Source organism: Pristiophorus japonicus, unplaced genomic scaffold (genome assembly GCF_044704955.1).
Source record: "Pristiophorus japonicus isolate sPriJap1 unplaced genomic scaffold, sPriJap1.hap1 HAP1_SCAFFOLD_91, whole genome shotgun sequence".
NCBI classification, from domain to species: domain Eukaryota; kingdom Metazoa; phylum Chordata; class Chondrichthyes; family Pristiophoridae; genus Pristiophorus; species Pristiophorus japonicus.
The window spans coordinates 1,606,428-1,629,740 of record NW_027254835.1 but is presented as its reverse complement, the minus strand read 5'-3'; the positions used below and the strand labels follow the sequence as shown (position 1 = coordinate 1,629,740).

Sequence of the window (23,313 nt, the reverse complement as noted above, 5' to 3'; positions counted from 1 at the left end):
ATATTGCTTGTTTAACCTGCAGATGTCATTAAATAGTAACAAAGGTACAATCAAATATTTAACATACAGACAATGACCAGTTACTCATTTCAATGGCTGAAGGCACCACATTGTCTAACAGTCTCTTTCGATCCAAACTTCAATCTTCCTGTTTTTTAATCCAAACTTCAGACTGCGTGCTGAAGCAAAGAGTTCAGCAATGCGGGACTGTGCTCCCACATTCCCCACTTCTTCTCCTCGCCTCTCTGCAGGTCTTATCTGGGTAACATACATTTGCATGGTGGCTCGAGCTCATTCAACAGCATTGTCCAGTTGTTGTCCTTGTTTTCCAACACAACATCCACAGTAAATCAAAATGACCAGCACGACCAGCTGAACCAGCACCAGCATAAGGACAGGGTGTATCATTGTGTTCATCACGCCTGTTGCCGTCGGGCTCCATCCCAACAATGACTCCCACCAGCTTACATGTTCAATCTGGTCCAAAGTTGTGTGCACGTTCTCGATTTCCGCAGTGTGATGGTTAATGTCCACAACGATTGCTTGATTCAAACTCTGCAGCTGTTGAAATTTTGTATTCCATTCCCGTATTTCCTTCTTCCAAATAGCAGCGCGCTTAGGGTCAAAGTAGGGTTGTTGTAGATTCAGATTCTCAGGATGCCATTTTAAAGTCCGTTGGTCTGTGATCAACATATCCATTTTTACTTAAAAGTCAATTTTCAATTTTTGATGTTTCCAACTGAATTCCATGCTGTTTACATTCAGAAATGTAAACTCACAATCGGTGTCTTCGACCAAGTCTGTTGAACTCTGGACAGGTTTTAACAATTTCCTCTGCTTTGTGAGAGAAGTGTAACAACATACAGTAAAGGATGACGGAAATGCTGAATAGTCAGTCGAGAGACCCAGTCCTTCTCTCAGTTCACCCTTCGGAACTGCTGTAATTCACTCTCTCGACATTTGCAACGATCCAACTTCTATTTCACATCCTTTAAGATCATGTTTGTAACTCCAACATTTCAGGTTTTCACTGAACATCTCATCAGTTCTGAGACAGCCCATTCCTGAAGAAACTTTAAATGTTTCTGAACAAGCTTCTCCCACTGCTTTCATCTCTGACTGTTCAGTAACTGCTCCTCGTGTATCTGGGGTGTCGGGGAACTGTCTCTGAAGAGGGGAATCCCCTTCCTCCATGAGCACCTTCATTTGTCCGGCTGACCCGGTGTACATTTCCCGCTGCCCTTCAACACAAGCCTCGATAAGGGTATGGCCACCCCTATCCTGAAGTAAGGGTCCTAAAGGAACGACATGTTTGTTTGAGGCGTGGCATCCCTATAGGGATCCTCCGTCACCTGCGGAATCTACCCCCGACCTCAGCAACTGAACCGAGGTATCATTCCTGTCTGTGTCTCTAGCTTCTCTTTCCTGATTCTTCAACTTTTCTTTTCACTTTTCTAATTCTTTATCCAGTCTATCCCTGTCCTCTATCAACTGACGGCCACCACCCGGTCCTGCTCCTTTTAGGTGACTCCTCGCGGGATTCATCCACTCAGGCCCTTCTGCCTTCCATCGCTGTAACCCCTGTCTCACTTCCATGACTGAAATTCCTGCAGCTCCCTGATACAAGCTTTCTACCCTTGCCAACCATTTATCAAAACGTTCGTCCCCACCCCAGGCATCTACTTCCAGAACTACTGACGGGGATAGGAGAGTCAAAATGATCTCTCCATGTGTACCATCCCCGTAATGACTGATATCAATCTAATTACTTCCCAAACTTTTACACAACTGGAATATACGTTCCCCAGCTTCCCTGGGTCCTTCCCCTGGTAATAATGCAAGCCGCTTTCTTAACTGTGGCCCTGAGTGAGTAACAAAGGTTGCAGCTATTATTCTACCAAGCATGAGACCTGGAAGTTGTTTCAAAACCTATTACCTTTCCCCGGTGATTCCCAAAAGCTCACAGAACCATGTGAACCCTCGGTTTCTCTGATATGTTCCCAGACTGCCACCATCCCAGAATATTACACCACCATTGGGCAAACTTTTTAAGATCCTGAAGAGGTGCAGGTCCCACTTCACGAAGGAGAGTTCTCATGTCCTGTAACTGTACCCCGCCTCGCTCATACCAGGTATCCCCAAAACCACTTAAGGTCGTGTTCCCTTCATGAGCTCCACAGGGAGTAGAGAAATCATGATCCTGCTCTCGCCTTGTCCGCTCGAGCGTGCTTCCCCCACTCTCCACATTACCCGAAGGTCGTGTGTAATGTTGTGGGGTGTTAAGCGTCTGAGTAACCGAAGAGGCATCTAACTGCTCCGCCTCCGATCCTAACATTGCCATGCGAACCACACGGGTTCGAGGCTCCGAAGTCAGAGAAGGCAAAGGAGCTGTGGATGGGAACAGTGGGCATTCTCCCTGTCCCTTCATCCCCTTTTCAACTCTCAGACCCGGAGAATCCTCCGAATACCACCCGGCTTTACCAATTGCTGTCTCCGCTGGCTAACCTAATACCACCATCTGCTGCAGCTTAGATATTCCTTTCTCTAGATCTTGTTTACGCTTCTGTTCATCAGCAAGATGCTGATCCAGTGTCAGAACAGTCCTGGCTGCCCCGAGTGCCTGAAATCACCAATTCTCTACTTCTTTACTCACTGCTGTTACCTGCTCTCTGAGTTCTGAGACTTCCCTATGTCGAGCCTCAGCCTCTTCTCCTAACGTTTGAATCCCCAGCATGAGACACTGCAACACAAACGCTTTTCTCTTTTTATCACTTTTTAACCCAAACACTTTAATCTTTTTTAACTGGACACTCTCCACTAAGGACTGCCGTGTCTCTCTCCATGCTCCTGTCATTGTTTCCTGTCTTATCCCATAAGGTCTCCCTTTCGACTCAATCCATTCATTAAGAAATGACTGGACTTCAACTGGAATATCTCCTGAGCCTCCCATTACTAACTGTAGATCCCTTTAATCACGACAACTAAGAGAATGCTCACCCCTCGAACTGATGTGTGGGAAACACTTCTTCCAACAACTCAGCCAACTTTCTGCTTTACGTCGGGGTCTTCGAATAAGCTGACGAACTTTTGAAAATCACGTCGGGATCACCAAAATGTTGTAAACGGCTGTCTTGCTCTTTTCGCTTCGTTGCTTTTCATATCGAATTACCCGCACACACTCTGTTGTAGTAAAGGCAGGATCGGGTCTTTTATTTAAACATTCATACTAAACAAACCAAGTATGAAAGTTACTGAGAACACTTCACAAAGGCAGCTTGCTTCGATTTCCGTGGCTGCTTGACACACACACCTTCCGAATGTCCAGTGTCTCTGCTGTCTGTGTCGCTACAGTCCACAAAAGTCTCATCTTTACACTGAAAAAGCCTTTGAACTAATATTCTTTGCATTCAGACAATCCTGACTAACTGCTTTCTGAATCGTTTAACAGACAGACTTAATATTGCTTGTTTAACCTACAGATCTCATTAAATAGTAACAAGGTTACACTCAAATACTGAACATACAGACATCGTCAAATCGTTTAGTCCTGAATTTCCATTATTCCCACCGTAACAAGGTACTCAAATATATAACATCCAGACAATGACCAGTTACTCATCTCACTGGCTGAAGGCACCACATTGTCTAACAGTCTCTTTTCCATCCAAACTTCAATCTTCCTGTTTTTTAATCCAAACTTCAGACTGCGTGCTGAAGCAAAGAGTTCAGCAATGCAGGACTGTGCTCACACAGAGCACACGATTTGACAACGAGACTTGCAGATCAAGCATCAATGACAAAGACAAAATTGTCCACCAGCACCAGGTGTCTTTCACTTGTTTGTCACAAATTGTCAGCCACTGGGACAACAAGAATTGAGGTTCCACTGAGATTTGAACTCAGATTGCTGGATTCAAAGTCCAGAGTGCTCACCATTACACCATGGAACCAACCACACAATAACCTTTGAAACAGTTCTCAAAAACAAAAAAGTAATCTCCAACATTACACTTTGGCTCGGCCTTTTCTCATGTTTCGCGTCAAAGTTCCCAATATTGGGGATGTCCAGAACCATGGAACACAGTCTAGGAATAATGGGTAAGCCATTTAGGACCGAGATGAGGAGAACCTTCTTCACTCAGAGAGTTGTTAACCTGTGCAATTCACTACTGCATGAGAGTTTTTGATGACAGTTCATTGGATGTATTCAAGAGGGAGTTAGATGTTGCCCTGACGGCTAAAGGGATCAAGAGGTATGGAGCCAAAGCAGGAATTGGGTACTGAGGTGAATGATCAGCCATGATCTTATTGAGTGATGGTGAAGGCTCGAAGGGCTGAATGGCCTACTCCTGCAAGTATTTTCTATGTTTCTATGAAGTGCTTGCATTTCAAAAAGCGTTGCTTTTATTCATCCTGCGGAATGCATATTGTACAGATAATCTCAGCACACATTGTGCAGGCAAAGGCAGCATTAGACAACAAAGTGATTTCTCCTCCGCTGATTTGTAAAAGGTAACTGATTGTTGAGCAGACGATTTGACAACGAGACTTGTGGATCAAGCATCAATGACAAAGGCGACAAAACTGCCCTCGAACACCAGGTATCTTTCACTTGTTTGTCCCTAAATTTCAGCAGTTGGGACAACAAGCATTCAGGTTCGACTGAGATTTGAATTCAGATAATTGGATTCAAAGTCCAGAGTGCTCACCATAACACGATGGAATCAACTACACCAAAATCTTTGAAACATTTCTCAAAAACAGCAAAATCATCTCCAACATTAACTTTGGCTCGGCTTTTTTTATCTATAGTGGCAGTGCCTGCATTTCAAAAAGCGTTATTTTTGTTCATCTTGCTGAATGCATATTGCACAGATAATCTCAGCACACATTGTGCAGATAAAGGCAGTATTTTAGACAATAAACTGATTTCTCCTCCGCTGATTTGTAACAGGTAACTGATGGTTAGCAACATAGAAACATAGAAAAAAACAGGTGCAGGATTAGGCCATTCGGCCCTTCGAGCCTTCCCCGCCATTCTATAAGATCATGGCTGACCATTCCTTCAGTACCCCTATCCTGCTTTCTCTCCATACCCCTTGATCCCCTTAACCGTAAGAGCCATATCTAACTCCCTCTTGAATATATCCAATGAACTGGCATCAACAACTCTCTGCGGCAGGAAATTCCGCAGGTTAAGAACTCTCTGAGTGAAGAAGTTTCTCCTCATCTTGGTCCTAAATGGCCTACCCCTTATCCTAAGACTATAACCCCTAGTTCTGGACTTCCCAAACATCGGGAACATTCTTCCTGTATCTAACCTGTCCAGTCCCGTCAGAATCTTATAATTTTCTATGAGATCCCCTCTCATCCTTCTAAACTCCAGTGAATGAACACACGATTTGCCAACGAGACTTGTCAGTCAAGCATCAATGACAAAGGCAACAAAACTGCCCACCAGGTGTCTTTAATCTGTTTGTCCCAAATTTTCAGCAGCTGGGACAACAAGCATTCTGGTTCCCCCAAGGTTTGAAAGCAGATCGCTGAATTCAGAGTCCTTACCATTACACCATGGAACCAACAATGCAAAAATTATTTGAAACATTTCTCAAAAACAATAAAATCATCTCCAACATTACACTTTGGCTCAGCCTTTTCTCTTCCATAGCGTTCCCCTCTTTACGTTCTGCTAATTATCGATGCAGACCAATTCACACAGATGCTGTCGAGGCGATGGGTTCTCAAGTGCCTGTTTCTGTTTCACACTGTTCATCACAGCTTGTACTTCAGTCTTGCCAGGTAAAAAGTGCATTGGCATTGCAATGCATTAATGTAAAATGCTTGGCATGAAAAGAAAATGCAAATTATTTTGAGTACAAAACATGCAGTGCCTGCATTTCAAAAAGCATTGCTTTTATTCATCCAGCTGAAAGCATATTGCACAGATAATCTCAGCACACATTGTGCAGGTAAAGGCAGCATTAGATAAAAAAACTGGTTTATCCTCCGCTGATTTGTAACAGGTAAATTATGGTTGAACACACGATTTGACAACTGGACTTGCAGATCAAGCATCACTGACAAAGGCAACAAAACTGCCCACCAACACCAGGTGTCTTTCACTTGTTTGTCCCAAATTTTCAGCAGCTGGGACAGCAAGAATTGAGGTTCCACCACAATGTGAACTCAGATCACTGGTTTACTGAGTACAGAATGCTCACCATTACACCATGGAACCAATCATGCCAAAGTTTTTGAAACATAGAAACATAGAAAATATGTGCAGGAGTAGGATTGCAAAAATTCGTTGGACAACCCCCCAGTGTGTGGACTCATTGGAAAGGAAATTTAATTTGGAACTATCAACCTGAAAGTTTGCGATCCTAAAGTGCACATGGAAGAAACTACAAGTTTTAATCGAATTTGGAATTTTACAAGGCAGATTGGGTCCGTGTGGAAAGGGCTGAGAACTAAAAGATCGTTCAAAGAAAGCAGTTTGGGTATTGAAGCTGTCTGGGATATTGAAGCTGAACAAATTGTCTGGGGAATTGTGTAAACTCGAAAACCCATCTCCCCGGGAGACGTTAACATAGCAACAATCAACCCAGAGATAGCCAGCCATCACTCTGAGCAGGAAACCCATCCAGCGTTAACATAATGACAATGGCCCATCCAGCCCGCATGGAAAACCCAGGCCTCGGCTGACATTGCAAATACCAAAAATCTAATTTTCCCGATCAAGAAACAAATTCAAAAGATCGACACATCCGAGACAGGTTACCATTAATGGGCCCGCCAAAATATAACAAAGAGATATCAAGCCCGCCAAAATTAAAACAAAGAATCGGGGCTCATTTGGCACGCAAATTAGAACAGCTCCCAAAGTATAACTGGGGCCTTGTTTTTTAACGAAAGAAGGAGAACGGGAAGGAGGGAAAAAGGAGAGAGATCGCCGCAGCAGTTTGTAACAAGCCTTCCAGAGAGCTTGCTACACAGCCTCCTATGCAGCTCTTCTGAGCTCCAACATCTTCAGCCTCGACGACACTCCTGGACCACACTGCCCTGCTACCGAAGGAGAAGGAAGAACATCATCACAGCAGAGAAAGCAGTTCCCAGTAACTTCGGACATCATCATCGCGGCAGCAACTGACCACAGCCAACGTGGTAACATCGAAAACACCGCGATCGGCAAATTCTAAGAACAAACGTCCTCAAGAAGAAACCGAAGCTTCGAAAGTTTCCCCTCTACAATCTGTTCCTCGATACCAACAGGTGAAACATTACCTAAAGAACTTTAAAATCTACTGCTGACAGAAGAAAGTGGGTACTCACCCCATAAATCCAATACGCACCCTACCGCATCAGCGGACACCACCCAACTGAAGACTACGCAGTAAGAAATCTTCCACGATGTTCGGGGTACGGCAAGCAGAACTTACAGAGTCCAGTGAATTTCGAAACTGCAAACAACCGCCAACTGACAATAAGAGGATTGGTGAGCATAATCCCTGTTTGCCCTCGAGTTTCACCGAGTCAGAGTTAGGCATTGGGAGGTGGGAGGTGTATTATTTTTCTGTAACCCCTTTAAAGTGTGATAAGTGTTTTTTTATTCGAGTAATTACAAGCTCGACATTTTACGTTCTTGCACTTAATAAAATTGAGGTTCTTTGCACCAAAACCAATTCTCTCTTGCACTTTGTCACATCCCAAAATAAATCCAAAGTCTAGAACCAAGATAGTGCGAGCGATTCAAACCGCTCAGAAGGTCAGAGGTGAACCTCACCCCACACACCACGCCCGACAGAATGGCGACCACGGCAGGACTTTGGTATAAAGGATGTGATGCAGAGATTGCTGTTTTGGAGGAAAGAACAAAGATGGAAGAGAGGATTTCCTCCTATGTGTACAAGAAAGTGAATGTCACTAAGGAATGGGTGCTTGGTCTGTTGCGCGCTGAGCGTTCAGGAGACGCTGCGGCCCAGTGGACAGCCAGCAAGTACCAGAAGGAATCAGTAGAAAAGGCAATTTGGTTGTCCTGACGACAGCAACAGGTCCAACCCCTAGATAAGAACATTGAGTCACTGCAGGCAGAACGATGTGAATGTGCAGAAACATCACATGACAGGGCTATGGCAGAAGAAAGGTGTGGGGGGAACTCCATAAACTAAAACATGGAAAGACATAGCGAATGGAAAGGTTCAAAAACAGCCAGGACTGTTTTCAGTGTCAGGTTACCGAGGCTAAGAATAATGAAAAGATGCTGTGGGAGGAAAACACTCGCCTCACCCTTCAAGTAAAAGAGCTGGAGGATAAGTTAAGAGACGTACAGCAGCTTATAAAGTAGCCAGCACTAATGGGTTTGAGTCAGGAGACCACGGTACCTGCCAGCAACAAACAAAAGTTTAACTCTTGCTCTGTGCAAGGCAAAAGGCAAGGTATTCCGAATAAACCCGGGTATGGCCCGGGTAAACCTGGAAGAGAAGGAGGAAACTATTCAACCACCACCTGTGGTGCCGGTGACTATACCGGTTCGGCAGCAGGAGGGTGAACGAGTTGTGGGGTGGACAGGGATAGCGGACCACCACCACCTGTGGCACCGAGTTTCAGCTTGGCTTGGCAGCAGGGAGGAGGGGCAGGCGAGCCAGAACAGGAAGGGCCAGAACCAGGGCCAATGTGCCTGGTCCAGCAACAAACGTTTGGCCCGCCCACCGGTGCTGGGGGTCTGGGGCCCCTGGAAAGTCAGTTTGTGGTTCCCCACACGACCCAACACCTTAGGGCTATGGTAAGTCACCTGGGAAAGCTCACCCCAAAGGGGGACACCTCGGTCCACTTTATGGAAGTGGAACAGGCAGGGGATATTAACGGGTGTGATGATGCTGAGATAACAAATATGCACCTCCTCTCACTGGACGGCAAGCTGTAATAGTCCCTCTCTGCCGAGAGTAAAAGGGGGCAGAGGACATGTGCCGCTGTCCAGGAAGATATTCTAGAAGCCATGGACTGTAATGATGGGAGTCCCAACAGTGCAGCTCACAGGGAAAACCCGACAGGTTTTCGCAGACAGGCTGTGGCCTGTGTACCAGAGCGTCTGTGGAGGGGAACTCGACCGGAATCACCTAAGCCGGGATGAGAGAGCCCACTGGCTCCGAAGGCTGATGGCAAACAATTTACCACGTATAAGGAGAAAGGCTGAGGCCTGGTTTGACCCGAGAGATCCCCAGGCCACCGAACAGGGAGTGGTCAGGGAACTGACCCGAGCCTATTGGAACGGCAGGGGGATGGAAGAGCACCCACCCAAGGGAAGGGTCCTCGAAATCAGACCTAGTCAGGACAAGAGGGAATGGTGCCACGAGGGGGGAAACCCCTCTGATACAAAACGTACCTGTTTTGGGTGCGGAAAGAGTGGGCACTGGAGAAAGGATTGTAGAAACCCATGGAAGAGTAGCGCAGGGAAGAGTTCTCCTGCCCCTGCCCAAAAGACCGAGACCGAGAAGCCAGCCCCTCCCCACACGTTTGATACCTTTCTGACTGCGCTGCGAACAATGCTGGATGGCTCTGGGAGGGTAGCCACCGCCACCGGTACCGAAATCCCATCTGCCCCATCCCAGCCAAAACAGTGACTAGAACAGACACAGCCTGTTCCCCTGTGTTCCCTCGAGTACGTTGCGTGGGGGAGACCGACCGTTCAGATGGAAGTGGAGAAGGTGAAAGGGACTGACCTGCTGGATACCGGTGCATCAAGCATCCTTGTCTATGTAAATAACCCCGCCGCCTCACCTCTGTCTAACGGGGTCCCCTAGAGCTTGGTGAGTTTCACAGGCACCAAGCAGGTTGGCTCATTCTCCGTTCCGCTCTCTGTTCATTTAGGAACACCCAAACCAAGTGGACTTGTGTCCTGATGAAGTGGGAACAGGAAGGGAGAGGGATCCTGGGGGCTGACTTTATCCTCGGCCACGGGATCCTAGTGGATTTAAGAAACGACTGTCTTTGGGGGTCAGTCTGTACGGGACAGGAGAGTGAGGTTATGGTTATCCCAGAAAAACGGGGAAAAGGGACAGTGTGCACCATGAAGCCAAAGGAGTGTTACGACCGTGAATCACTGGTCAGTAACACTCCGATGGAGTACCAAGAGTATGTAAGGGCAAACCTTGCCGCTTTTGCCACTCACAAACACGACTGTGGGAGGATAAACGGGGTCGAGGTTAGCATAGATGGGAATCCTATGACCCGACCGTAGAAACAGTATAACTTCCCCAGGGAGGCGGAGGCAGACATGGAAACAGCCTTGGGTTCTTTAGTGAAACAGGGGTATTGAGACCAATAGCTACCCATGTGAACTCTCCGTTGTGGCCGGTTAAGAAACGGGACAACTCCTGGAGAGCCACGGTGGACTATCGAGTACTCAACCGTAACATCCCCGCCTGTGCACCCACTGTTGTTGCTGTCGCCGACCTCATTGGACGTATCCCAGCCTCCGCGACCACCTTCACAGTGCTGGACATTTCCAACGGGTTTGGTCCATACCTTTAAGAAGGAACGATCAGTACAAGTTTGCTTTTACCTTTAAAGGACAGCAATACACTTGGAACTGTCTCCCTCAGGGCTTCCACAACATCCCCAGTATTTTCCATCAATGTATTGCCAACTGTTTAAAGAGCTTCAGCAGACCCCAGCAGCTGGTACAGTATGTGGACGACCTGCTCCTGTTCACCGATGAGGGGGAGGAGCATGGCCCACTGCTGGCTGAACTGCTGGAGCTGTTGAAAGAAGAAGGGTTTAAAGTGAATCCCACAAAGGCACAGATCGGTCTGAAGGAAGTAAAATTCCTGGGACTGGCTGTGCGCGCTGGGGAAAGGGCCATTGACAAGGCTAGAAGGGAAGCAGTGCAGAAGTTACCAGCTCCCGACACAGTAACAGAAGCAAGATCTTTTCTCGGGCTAACCGGGTACAGCAGAGATCTCATTGATGATTATGCAGCTACAGCAGCCCCTCTGCTCCGACTCCGACACAGGGGAATGGAGTGGGAATGGGACGAAGGCTGAGAGGCAGCATTTATCCAACTCAGAAAGACCTGCAGACCGCACCAGCTCTAGGGGCTATTGATGGGGGTAAAGAGTTTTTCCTGGAGGTAGCAGCCAGTGAAGGGACAGCCTGAGTGCAGTACTGCTCCAAGAGTGGCATGGCCAGCTGAGACCAGTGGTCTACTCCTCCAGGATACTCACGGATGTGGAGATGGGACACTCCAACTGTGAGCGGCATCTCCTAGCCACTCACTGTGCTGTGAAAAGTTCACTGATCTTCACAGGGGGGTCCCCTATCACACTCCTTACCCACCATACTCCCATCCAAATGCTCCTGGACGGTCGGATCAAGGACGGGACAGAGAGCAGTGCCTGCATTGCTCGCTGGACCCTACTCCTCTCCCAGATGGACCTGAGGGTAAAGGGTCTCTGCGAGCCAAGACTCGCAGCCAACATGATCTATCCAGGGACTGCCCACCGGTGTATGGTGGGAAATTAACATAGGTTTTCCGGCTGGGTTACACCGCAGAGGCCGAGAGATCCTTGTGGACGGTTCAAGCACGGATCTGCGGGTGAACGACTCACAGGCTGCGGAGTTTATGACCCAGAGGCAGGCATTGCCCTGGTGATTAAACTCCCCAGTACGATGAGTGCCCAGCACGCTGAACTGTCTGCGGTGGTGTATGTAGTCACACACCCCGAAGAATTCCCCAGCCCACACACGATTTTCTCGGACAGTATGTTCACATGCAATTCGTGTACTGGAGTACGTGGCTATCTGGTCCCGTCGCGGATACACATCTGCAGACGGGAGACCCCTGGCAATTAAGCCCCGACTGGAAAAGATCATGACAGCCGTGGGGGAGGAAGGGAAGATCTATATACATAAAGTGAAGGCACATTCCACCACTGAACCCCGTAGCGAGGGAAACCAGCAGGCTGACATGTTGGCCAAGCAAGGTGCGCGCACGGGCAAGCTCTGGGATCCGTACAACCCAGGCCCCATCGCAGCAGTCAGGGGCAGGATTGGGATGACAGGGACGGCAGGGGTAGCATTGTCCCCGGACCTAAAAACGGTTCAGATCCAAGACCCCGTCCCCAAAACTGTCCTGAACACGCTAGAAAAAGGGGAAAGGGTAGACAGCCCGTACAGAAGGCATGCTGTTCAGGGGGGAGCAATGGGTAGTACCCCAACAACAGCGGAGAGAATTCCTCCAGCTGGCCCACGAGGGTCCAGGAGCAGGACAACCTGGACCTGAGTCCACTTGGCAACGGGTGGAACAGGCACGGTGCTGGCCGGGACTCAGGGAAGACGTCCGCGAGTTCTGTGCCAGCTGTCTGGTGTGCGCTGCCAACAACCCCGACCTCCAGAAAAGGAAGGTGTCTATGGGACATATCAGGAGGGTAGAGGGATCCTGGCAGTCGATCAAGGTCGATTACATTGGGCCCCTACCCACTGCCCAGGGAGGTTACCAGTGCTGTCTAGTGTCGGTGGATGTATTCACCAAATGTGTGGAAGCCTTCCCATGCCGAACAGCAATTGCCCTGGGAACAGCCAGGATCCTGGTCAGGGAGGTGTTCTCCCGATGGGGACTACCCCAGTACGTGAAGTCCGACTAGGGGAGCCACTTCACCAGGCAGGTGATGCAGGAGATCCTTAAGGTGCTCAGCATTAAAGGTAAATGGCATGTTGCCCACAACCCGCAGTCATCCGGGCCCGTGGAGCGTTTAAACCGCAACATCAAAGAAAGGCTGCGAAAAGAGACAGGGGACTCACCCAAGAGGTGGGTAGAGGTCCTACCACTGGTCCTCATAGGGATCCGGGCCAGCCAGTCAAAGATCACGGGGTAACTCCCCGTATGAGCTCATGACCGGCAGAGCCAGGCGAACCCCCACCCATGTATTAGCCCCGGTACTCACGGAAGGTCAGCTCCGGGAAGCGAGCTGGGACAGCTTTGTCAGGAACCTGTTTGAACACATTAAACAGATTCACTGGCAGGCTGCTGACAATATGGTAAAACAACATCGGAGCAACTGACTGCTGTTAGAGCCCCTCAAACACCACGAATGGGAGATAGGGGACCAGGTTATGGTATGGAACTATGCTCGAGCAGGGGTTTATGAGGCACTGTACATGGGGCCGTACCACATTGTCGACAAGGCAAGCCCCATGGTCTGTGCCGTGAAAATGCCTCGCCGTACAAAGTGGTTCCACATAAACCACTGCAAACTTTTCAACCCCGGGACACAGCTAAACATAAGGGACAGCCAGGAACAGAGAACCGTGTTAAAGGCAGGGACACTCAGCCAGCAGCCCCCGACTGTGGAAATCCCACAGGGGACGTGGCAGACCCACAGACTGTACCCAGAGGGGCGATGGACTGAGTTACTGGAGGAGCTATCCCCCCAATCATTTGGGAATTGGACGCACCCCCAGGGGTCAAAACCCTGAGAAGGACTCTCCGCACACCACGGCCTCAGGCACCGTGGTCACCAGCGACCAATTTAAGTGATTCAGCCCCGGGAGAGGGACCTGCCGTGAAAGGGTACCTAAGATCAGGGACCAGCCTGCGAGCAGGGACACCCAGCCGGTAGTCTCGGGCGACGAGGGACCCCCAGAAGAGATAGTGGTGGACCAGCCACTAATTGGGGGTCCCCAGCCCTCGGCCCTCAACCAGGCAGAACCCCCAGGGGACAAAATGAACCAGGCAGCCACCCCCAAAGGAGCGGTGTGCTGTATCACCGGAGGGGACATTCCCCCAATAGTGTGGGACTCAGACCCACCTCCGGTCAGGACACTCCAGGTCCTGCGCTACAGTCCGACCTACGACCGGCCCCGCTGGAAACACAGAGGCCGGGGAAGAAAAGAGAAGGACAGGAATTAACCTGGCCACCCGGAGATGGGTGGCAGATGTACATAAATAATACGATATGTGTTAAGGTATGTTTAGTAAGAATCTAGCGTAGTGTAGATTATGCGTGTAATGATTTCAGGGCACCACAACCGAAAAGAAACCACACGTCTGGAAGGTGTGAAACGAGTAGAATAGGATCAGGATATTTATATGAATATAGAAGTCAAGAGTTTCAGCCGACAGCCGGTGACTAAATAGTGACATATGTATTGGGGAAAGGAAAAGACCCCACTTTGTCGGCAGTAAAAGAGGCACTACAAGATCGATAACAACATGAACAGGGTCCTGTTCCTGCTCACCCTGATAAGGATGAGCAGTGACAGCTGAGGAGACGTGGAAGAATTCCCCCATTTATGGTCTCAGGAGAGAGAGCACCGATCGTGACTGCAGCGGGTGACACCCCGGGTGTGGAAGAGCTCGCCGTGTACGCCCACGAGGGAAGGTGGCCAGGGTGGATGGGGTCTCATTCCACCCACTACTCCAGCCAGGAAGGGTTTACCTCTGGGGAGGCCTCCGTTCCATGCCCCAGGATACGGGTCGTTGCTGCATGGGTCAGTGTCACGGAGGGAAAACGTGTCTGTTTGACTTGTAAAGGCAAGATTCCCCTGGGTAGATGGTGCTGGCTCAGGAAGCTGAGCAAGGATGTGGGGGATCAGCACTCTGACTGGGAAAGACTCGGGAATGACACGTACCGTACCATCACGGGGACACAGGGAGGAGTGAAGGTTTGTTAGAACAAGTGGTGGGAGTCTGAACAGGGAATTTACATCTGCATGTGGTGGTCAGAGGAGATCTGTCCTGCAGACATAGCAATCGCATTTGCCAGGCAATGGCAAGATGAGGGGGAAGGGAATGGGTGGGATTCCAGCCTACACGGGTGTGTGGTCCCACACTCCCCACTCCCAATTAACACCACCGAACTTATAGCACACATTAAGAAACCCCTGCCCACGACCCCGCCAGTGAGAACAATAATAGAAAGGTGTCCGACCACCACCAAGTGACTCGGGAATGGATTAGTATTGGTACCAACCGAAAAGGTGTGATACCAGGGGCTACATTATGCAGTAGCTTCAGTTATTTTAAACTTTACCGAGGTGCATATACCTGACTGATGCCCGAAGGAAACAGAGCAGCTATACCAGGCCCTACTCAGAGAAATGTTCAAGAACTTTTATGAGTTCGAATTTGAGAATGTAAACAACACAGATATATACATCCTATACGCGAGGGACACCATGGGCACGGGAAGACCTAGAAGGGGCACCTTGAACGACATTTTAACTGCATATCATGCAGGATCCTCTGTGATAAATAGCCTGGACGATATAGAACTACACATGCAGATAAATGGTCTAAAGAACCAACTGAGAAACATCATGAAAGAAGAAAACACAGGAGAAGGCTCAGAGCTACACGAGGACCAGGCTATGATGATCCATTGAAAGGAAATCGTGGCTGAGCTGGAAAAACATGCACAGACAGGTAATGCACTCATACGGGAGGATAGGAATGCTTCTGACCAGGTTGCACAGAACGGGGTGTGTGTGCTGTACGGGGCATGGTTGCTGGGCGAGGGCCGCAACAACCTGGAGGATTTAAAACAAGGTTTAGTCCCATCCTGGATCAGTAACAAGCACCTCGCAGCCCTCCACCCGTACAGTAACTCACTAAGCCCGTGCCAGCTCGGCCTAGCTTCTGAAACTTACCCTGTCCCAGTCGATCGCGATGTTCTCATCACACCATCATGGGGTTAGTACTAACGATGTCGGTCATGGGTGGGACAGCCCTTCCCACACTGTATACAGGGTGGAGAACATTGGAGTCTTTCAAGGAGGTGCACATGTTCATTTCACAGCAGTCCCACCCTAAGTCATAAAGTGGGAACACGCTGTGACGGGTACTGACCTCTCCGTGCACACATAATATTGTGTCCCCAGCACTTGAACACCTATTCTAAACCACAGTGTGGGTTTAAAGCTGGTGGTGCACAGTCTATCAACTGTACCATGGAGGTAATGGCACAAAACCATGTCCCTCCACAGGGAGCATACATCGGGGGTGGGACATATTGTGTCACCACCAGTGCGTCCCACTACCAACATGGACACTTCTGGTGTCCGGTCAGTGACAGCAGTTTTTGCTTCAAACCCGAGGCAGAAGTTCAAATGGCCCAGGAACGGATTGTCCCCATTCCTGAACACTCCACTGTTCACATCACTGTGAGAGAAAACATCACAAACTTGCAGGATTATGTTGTACATTTGGCGATGAAATTCCCCCACTACCCGAACATCTTACCGCTCTGCTAGCAGCTGCAGTAATCTCACAAAAACATTTCGATTCTCTAGAACAGAAAACAATTGAGATAGGGAGAAAGATTCTAGTGATCACAATTCCACCTTGGTGGGACATTTTCAGGAATATAGAAGTTCCTGCCGGGATCAGAATAGCTTCCCACTTTTTGGTTGTCTGTCAACTTATGGTGTCTCACTTGTTAAGTGAAACGCAGAGGCCGTCAGGTCAGGCACCAAAGGTGCTGTACGCTCCCTGGCCAAACTTGGGGATCGCACAGGGAGGGGTAACACCATACTACCATGTTTAATTTGTTTTACTTTTACCAGCTGTAAAAACGCAGAAATCGAGTGTTGTAAGAATGTTACTTAAAAATGTGTTTGACTATGTATCTTTATTTTCTGTAAAACGGAGCAACGGAGGGGTGTTGGACCCCCTCAATGCTGTAACAGAATTTGAATGACTGTATTTGCCTGTAAACTGCATTGCATTTCAAAGGGGGATGCACGTTAAAGTTTTAGTTAGGGAAATGCAGGGAAGGTTGACTCTCGGGAGATAAGGAATTTTGATCACAGAGCATGACACTCGAGCATGTAGAATATTACAGGGGGAATGTAGGATTGCAAAATTCATGGGAACACACACCACCCTCCACTCCCCGCCTCCCGCCCCCGACAGTGTTTCGACTCATTGGAAAGGAAATTTAATTTGGAACTATCCACCAGAAAGTTTGAAATCCTAAAGTGCACATGGAAGAAACTACGAACTTTAATCGAATTTGGGATTTTACAAAGCAGAATGAATCTGTGTGGGCAGAGCTCAGGACTAAACGAACTACCCTTCAAAGAAACCAGTTTGAGTTTTGAAGCTGACTGGGGTATTGAAACTAAAGCAAATTGTCTTGAGAATTGTGTAAACTCGAAAACCCTTCTCCCCAGGAGACATTAACATAGCAACAATTAACCCAGAGATAGCTAGCTATCATCCTGATCTGGAAGACCATTCCAGCACATACATAATAACAATGGCCCATCCAGCCTGCATTTAACCCCAAGCACAGACTGACACTGCAAATGTCAAAGCTAATATTTATATCAAGAAACAGATTTAGAAGATCGACACATCTGAGACAGGTTAAAATTTAATGAGCCCGCCAAAATATGACAATGAAATATCAAGCCCGCCAAAATTAAACAAAGAATCCGGGCTGATTTGGCGCGAAGATTAGAACAGCTCCAAAGGTATAACTGGGCTTTAACAACGTGTATACTACTGCATCAGAAGACACTGCGAGGGACGTTTAGCAGAAGGTATGTACACAGCAGCAGAGCATCATAGAGCATCAAGAAGGGAGAGAGACCACGGCAGCAGTTTTAACTAGCTTCTCCAACCTCGACGTCCTGCAATCGGAAAAGAGAGGAAGAACATCACCATTGCGGCAGCAACCGACCACAGCCAACGTGGTACCACCAAAAGCACCGCGATCGACCAACTTCGAAACAAAACCCCACAAGGAAGAAACCGAAGAATCGAAAGTTTGCGTTCTACAACCGAGGCCTGACGACCAACAGGTGAAAACATCAACTAAAGAGACATGGAACCTATTTCTAATGAAAGAAAATGGGTACGGGTACTTACCCCATAAGACCAAAACGTGCCCGACCGCATCAGCGGACACCATCCAACTGAAGACTACGCAGTAAGAGGTTTTCTCCGACGTTCAGGCTAAGGCAAGCAGCACCTACAGAATCCAGAGAACCCCGAATTGTGAACCACCACCAACTACCAGTAAAGGATCGGTGAGCATAGTCCCCATTTGCCCTGGAGTTTAACCTAGTCAGTGTTCGGTATTGGGAGGTGGGAGATGTATTATTCACTGTAACCCCTTTGAATGTGTTTGTCCTGTTCATTAATTAAGTGATTATAAGTTTGAAATTCTATTTTCTTGCCGTTAATAAAATCGAGGTTCTTTTGCACCAAACCAGTTGTCTCTTGCACTTTATCACATCCCCCAAATCAATCCAGAGTCTGGAACCCAGGGAGTGGGAGCGATTCGAACTGCTCAGAAGGTCAGAGGTGAACCTGACCCCACACACCACCCCCGACACAATGCAGTGCTGTTTCTGGCCACCTGCAGGTTGATTTTGAACTTTTATGTCCTGTCACCTGAAATAAATGAGGGCAGCAGGCCTGACACCGGGGAAACAGTGAGACAGACTTTCCCGATCAGCACAGAGGGAGTTCACTGATCATCTCCCCTCTGTTGGGGCTGTTGTGACTGAGGTTTCTGTACTGTTGTGGTTATCACATTTGCTTTCCCTGTGAAAGGTCCCTGGTCTGGTACCAGGCAGAAACATCAAGTTTAAACTTGCTATAGAAGAACAATCAGAGGCGAGTTTAGTCTCCTGCCAAATGCTGCCTGACCTGCTGAAATTTCCAGCATTTTCTGTTTTTATTTGCGATGTATCCTGGCAAAAGAGCTCCCTTATTCCTTAATTGCTCTCTATTTCACTTCAATAAATAGATAACTTTCAACGAGAGAAAACGGATCCACCGGGGACCTTTCGCGTGTGAGGCCAACGTGATATCCGCTACACTGCAGCCCATCAAAGGGCGAGAAACCACGGAATATAAAGGATGAGCTCACAAATATCAGGGGCAGTGCAGTCTGGTCAACGTCAAACCCTCCTTTCTTATTCAGCAGAGGCATGAACGGGAGTCAAACGCCACAAAGTTTAATTAAAGACACAAATACAAGTAACACTTCCAAAACTTTTCACTGTAAAATTCTTTCACTTTATTTGAAATCCTAGCACGGGCCAGCCAACACTGCGATATGTGTGTGCACTCGGTCCGTGCAGCAGAGCTGGTCTCCAGTCGTCTTTGATAACCCTTACCACTGGACCAAGACCTCGCTCTGTCAAGCCCGTGTGATGGCTGGGGTGCAACGGCCACCACACGTTAAAAAAATCCACGCTATGGCATCTTCCACCCTTCGGGATGTCGTTCGGGTCCTTCATTGAAACACCTGTGAACTCATCCTTTTTCGGCGTGGAAGCAAGTCATCCTCGTTCCGAGGGACCGCCTATGATGATGATGATGATGGATACATTAACGTCCCGACAGCTCATTGACTGCAGGAGTGGGACCGTGCGGCGCTTTAGAAGACATGTCAAAAAGACAAAGTCACTGATTCCGTCTCCTGTGCTCCTCCTGTCAGGAATAGCAACAAACTAAAAATGCTTAATAATGGTTACACCTTATCGCCACATAAATTATGTAGTTGACTTGTTGGTCTACAGGTGTGATTCTAGCTTTGGGGTTAATATTTGAAATATGTGAGAGGTCCCGGGTTCAAATCCTGAACGAGCCCTAATTTTGCCGCGAATTTTGAATTTGCATCGAACTTTTGCAAAGAAGGACTTGCATTTCTGCAGCGTCTGTCAGGAACTCAAGATGCCCCAAAGCGCTTTGCAGCCGTTGAGTTGCCTTTGAAAAGTTGTCACGTGAGGAAAGATGTGCCCAAGTCACCTCACACGCACCTCAACTTTTGTGAAGGAGTTCATAGAATCAGAGAGGTTTACAGCACGGAAGGAGGCCATTTCGGTCCATCGTGTCCGCGCCGGCCAATAAGAGGCTATCCAGCCTAATCCCACTTTCCAGCTCTAGGTCCATAACCCTGCAGGTTACGGCACTTCAGGTGCACATCCAAGCACTTTTTAAATGTGGTGAGGGTTTCTGCCTCTACCCCCCTTTCAGGCAGTGAGTTCCAGACCCCCACAACCCTCTGCGTGAATAGATTTCCCCTCTAAACTTTCTCCCAATTACTTTAAATTGATGCCTCCTTGTTGATGACCCCTATGCTAAGGGAAATAGGCCCTTTCTTTCCACTATATCTCGGCCCCTCATAATTTTATACACCTCAATGAAGTCTCCCCTCAGGATCTGTTCCATGGAAAACAAATCCAGCCTATCCAATCTGTCCTCATGGCTAAGATTCTCCACTCCCGGCAACAGACTCGTAAATCTCCTCTGTATCCTCTTCAGTGCAATCATGTCCTTCCTGTAATATGGCGACCAGAACTGCACGCAGTACTCCAGCAGTGGCCAAACCTGCCCCACCGACCCCATCTCTTGTATTCTATTCCTCGGATAATAAAGGCAAGCATTCCATATTCCTTCTTAACCACCTTATCGACCTGGCCTGCTACTTTCAGGGATCTGTGTACATGCACTGCCTGGATTCTGGGGAGGACCCAGCAAATTGGAAAACTGCAAATGTAATGCCCCTATTTAAAAAAGGAGGAAGACAAAAAGCAGGACACTATAGAACAGTTAGCCTAACGTCTGTGGTTGGGAAAATGTTGGAGTCCATTATTAAAAAAGCAGTAGCAGGACATAGAAACATAGAAACGTAGAAAATAGGTGCAGGAGAAGGCCATTCGGCCCTTCGAGTTTGCACCACCATTCAATAAGATCATGGCTGATCATTCAGCTCAGCACCCCTTTCCTGCTTTCTATTCATACCTCTTGATCTCTTTAGCCATAAGGGCCGCATCTAACTCCCTCTTGAATATATCTAACGAACTGGCATCAACAACTCTCTGTGGCAAAGAATTCCACAGGTTAACAACTCTCTGAGTGAAGAGTTTTCTCCACATCTCGGTCCTAAATGGCTTCCCCCTTATCCCTTAGACTCTGACCCCTGGTTCTGGACTTCCCCAACATCGGGAACATTCTTCCTGCCTCTAACATGTCCAGTACCGTCAGAGTTTTATATGTTTCTATGAGATCCCCTCTCATTCTTCTAAACTCCAGTGAATGCAGGCCCAGTCGATCCAGTCTCTCCTCATATGTCAGTCCTGCCATCCCATGAATAAGTCTGGTGAAACTTCTCCGCACTCCCTCGATAGCAAGAACATCCTTCCTCAGATTAGGAGACCAAAACTGAACACAATATTCCAGATTACGCCTCACCAAGGCCCTGTAAATCTGTAGTAAGACCTCCTTGCTACAATACTCAAATTCCCCAGCTATGAAGGCCAACATGCCATGTGTCTTCTTCACCGCCTGCTGTACCTGCATGCCAACTTTCAATGATTGATGCCCCATGACACCCAGGTCACATTGCACCTCCCCTTTTCCTCATCTGTCACCATTCAGATAATATTCTGCCTTCACGTTTTTGCCACCAAAGTGGATAACCTCACATTTATCTACACTATACTGCATCTGCCATGTATTTGCCCACTCACCTAACCTGTGCAAGTCACCCAAAGCCTATTAGCATCCTCCTCACAGCTCACACTGCCACCCAGCTTAGAGTCACCTGCAAACATGGAGATATTACAAACAATTCTGTTGCTTCCATCTAAATCGTTGATGTATATTGTAAATAGCTGGGGTCCCAGCACTGAGTCCAGTGGCATCCCACTAGTCACTGCCTGCCATACTGAGAAGGACCCATTTATCCCTGCTCCTTGCTACCTGTCTGCCAACCAGTTCTCTACCCACGTCAATACATTACCCCCAATACCATATGCTTTAATTTTGCAATCTAATCTCTTGTGTGGGAGCTTGTCAAAAGCCTTTTGAATGTTCAAACACATTACATCCACTGGTTTTCCCTTGTCCACTCTACTAGTTGCATCCTAAAAAAATTCTCGAAGATTTGTCAAGCATGATTTCCCTTTCATAAATCCATGCTGACTTGGACCGATCTTGTCACTGCTTTCCAAATGTACTGCTATTTCATCTTTAATAATTGATTCCAGCATTTTCCCCACTACTGATGTCAGGCGAACCGGTCTATAATTATACATTTTCTCTCTCCCTCCCTTTTTAAAAAGTGTTGTTGCATTAGTTCCCCTCCAGTCCATAGGAACTGATCCAGAGTCGATAGACTGTTGGAACATGATCACCAATGCATCCACTATTTCTCGGGCTACTTCCTTAAATACTCTGGAATGAAGACTATCAGGCCCCAGGGATTTATCAGCCTTCAATCCCATCAATTTGTCTAACACAATTTCCTGATTGATAAAGATTTCCTTCAGTTCCGACTTCTCGCTAGACCCTCGGTTTCCTAGTATTTCCAGAAGGTTATATGTATCTTCCTTTGTGAAAACAGAACCAAAGTATTTGTTCAATTGGTCTGCCATTTCTTTGTTCCCCATTATAAAGTCACCTGATTCTGACTGCAAGTGACCTACATTTGTCTTCACTAATCTTTTTCTCTTCACATAACTGCAGAAGCTTTTGCAGTCAGTTTTTATGTTCCCTGCAAGCTTCCTCTTATAATCTATTTTTCCGCTCCTAATTAAACCCTTTGTCCTCCTCGACTGAATTCTAAATTTCTCCCAGTCCTCAGGTTTGCTGCTTTTTCTGGCCAATTTATATGCCTCTCCTTGGAATTAACACTATCCCTAATTTCCCTTCTTATCCACGGTTGAGCCACATTCCCCGTTTCAGTTTTTTCTCCAGAGAGGGATGTACAATTGTTGAAGTTCATCCATATGATCTTTTAATGTTTGCCATTGCCTATCCACCGTCAACCCTTTAAGTCTCATTTGCCAGTCTATTCTAGCCAATTCACATCTCATACCATTGAAGTTACCTTTCCTCAAGTTCAGGATTCTCGTCTCTGAATTAACTGTGCCACTCTCCATCTTAATAAAGAATTGTACCATATTGTGGTCACTCTTCCCCAAGAGGCCTCGCACAACAAGATTGCTAATTAGTCCTTTCTCATTCCACATCACCGAGTCTAGGATAGCCAGCCCTCTAGTTGGTTCCTCGACATATTGGTCAAGAAAACCATCCTTAATACACTCCAGGAAATCCTCCTCCACTGTATTTCTACCAGTTTGGTTAGCCCAATCTCTATGTAGATTAAAGTTGCCCATGATAACTTCTGTATCTTTACACATTCGTAATTTCTTGTTTGATGCTGTCCCCAAACTCACTACTACTGTTTGGTTGTCTGTGCACAACTCCCACGAGCGTTTTCTGCCCTATGGTATTCCGCAGCTCTATCCATACAGATTCCACACCATCCAAGCTAATGTCCTTCCTTACTATTG

The 23,313-nt window shown here is 47.6% G+C and overlaps 1 non-coding gene across 1 annotated transcript; it reads right to left on the bottom strand.

The window, feature by feature from the left end:
* Positions 1–3,878: 3,878 nt before the first annotated feature.
* Positions 3,879–3,950, bottom strand: trnaq-uug (transfer RNA glutamine (anticodon UUG)). Its single transcript has one exon. It is a non-coding gene; the product is annotated as a tRNA-Gln (tRNA).
* Positions 3,951–23,313: the final 19,363 nt, after the last annotated feature.